This window comes from Alosa pseudoharengus, unplaced genomic scaffold, assembly GCF_046254945.1.
Source record: "Alosa pseudoharengus isolate Yale_2024_CS ecotype anadromous, Long Island Sound unplaced genomic scaffold, YU_APseudo_1.1 YU_APseudo_1.1_scf_10, whole genome shotgun sequence".
Taxonomy (NCBI): domain Eukaryota; kingdom Metazoa; phylum Chordata; class Actinopteri; order Clupeiformes; family Clupeidae; genus Alosa; species Alosa pseudoharengus.
The window spans coordinates 37484418-37486111 of NW_027468565.1; the positions used below are offsets into that span (position 1 = coordinate 37484418).

At 40.0% G+C, this 1694-nt stretch overlaps 1 protein-coding gene across 2 annotated transcripts in view; it reads left to right on the top strand.

The window, feature by feature from the left end:
* LOC143107414 (protein MTSS 2-like) overlaps positions 1-509 on the top strand; it is a 36422-nt gene extending 35913 nt beyond the window's left edge. For both annotated transcript variants that reach the window (XM_076271488.1, XM_076271489.1), the window contains one exon: positions 1-509. This exon is cut by the window's left edge and continues 1611 nt beyond it. The gene's annotated coding sequence lies outside the window, so the exon portion shown is untranslated.
* Positions 510-1694: the final 1185 nt, after the last annotated feature.

Genomic DNA, 1694 nt, shown 5'->3' on the forward strand with positions numbered 1-1694 from the left:
ATTTTGTTCTTTAACCTTTAGATACATTAAGCACAAAATGGCTGACACAGCACTCAGTAGAATGGACCCCAGAGGTGAGCCTCATAATTTAACACTGCCAAATGATCGGCTGGATGTCTTATATTCCCTACACTATGTACTGTCTTTCATGTAGTCCTTTTGAGGAGAGTGTAAATGTTTTTTTTTTTTTTTTTTCATTTTTGTTTGTTTCTTTTTCTACTGTGTAGTGTATGTCATTTTTTCGTCTCATGTTGTTGGTAGTAGTAGTGGAGCAGGGTGAGGGGAGAGAAACTAGATGGGACTGGTTTCCCATTCGCTAAGTTGCTCCAAGTTACTTACCCACTTATATGGACTCCACGGTGAGTACCAGAACTCATGGTAAACCACGAGCTGTTGAAAAGATGAAAATGCATGTCAAATAAAATAACAAGCCATATTGTAGTGTTTCTTGGTTGTTTTTTTCTTGCTTGTTGAGCAATGTAACAATTATATTTCTAATTTTAATGAAACTGTTGTCTGGCTAGTTTTTGTTCTAAACTATTTGAAGAGTCAAGCATGATGGTTCAATTAAAACCATGCAAGAAGGGGGAAATTATGTATAATTATGTGTAATTACATTTATAATTATAATTGTGTATAATTACATTCATAGATTTTGATTCAATTTTATTAATATAGCACCATAATATGAATAGGCTATGTCCCAAGATGCGGTACAGAGTCCAATATAAACTTGATAAACTTGAAGCTTTGATGTAAAACTAGAAACTTCACAAAATTATGAATCCAAAGTATAAAACATAGCTGCAAGCAGCAATGTGGGGGCCAAGCAGTGCGCTATAGCAGGAATGGCGTTGCCATGGCATGAGCAACCACTCATAGCAAGTTTGATGGCAATTGGATAAAGAACGGCTGAGAAATAAGCTCATTTACTTTGTTACAGCGCCCCTAGAGGCCAAATTACACCAATGTCCTTGTGCGTTCTTACAATCAGCTCCCATGTCCGTCTACCAAGTTTGGACTTCATACACCAAAGTGTTGCTGAGATGTGAGCTCATTTTCTTTATTGCAACACCCCTAGAGGCCAATTGAGACCACTTTCCTTGCATGTCCTCACAATCAGATAATATGCCCATGTATCACGTTTGGACTTCATACAACGAAGCGTTGCTGAGATTTGAGCCCACTTCATGTATTACAGCGCCCCTATAGAGACCAAATGATGCCAATTTCCTACTGTGTCCTCACAATCAGATACCAAGTCCCTGTACCAAGTTTGGACTTCATACATCAAAGCGTTGCTGAGATACAAGCTCACTTCCTGTATTGCAGTGCCCCCTGTAGAAGCCAAATGACGCCAGTTTCCTAGTGCATCCCCACAATCAGGTACCAAGTCTCTATACCAAATTTGGACTTCGTACATCAAAGCGTTGCTGAGATACAAGCTCACTTCCTGTATTGCAGCGCCCCCTATAGAGGCCAAATGATGCCAATTTCCTAGGGCGTCCTCACAATCAGATACCAAGTCCCTGTACCAAGTTTGGACTTCATACATTAAAGAGTAGACGAGATGTTAGCCCACTTCCTGTTAGGCGGCATCGTCGCCATGTGTAATTGGCTGTCACGGGTAAACAAACTTGAAAATAAAAAATCTGACAAGTATCGTTTGTGCGGCTCGGTCTGAAGATCATCTC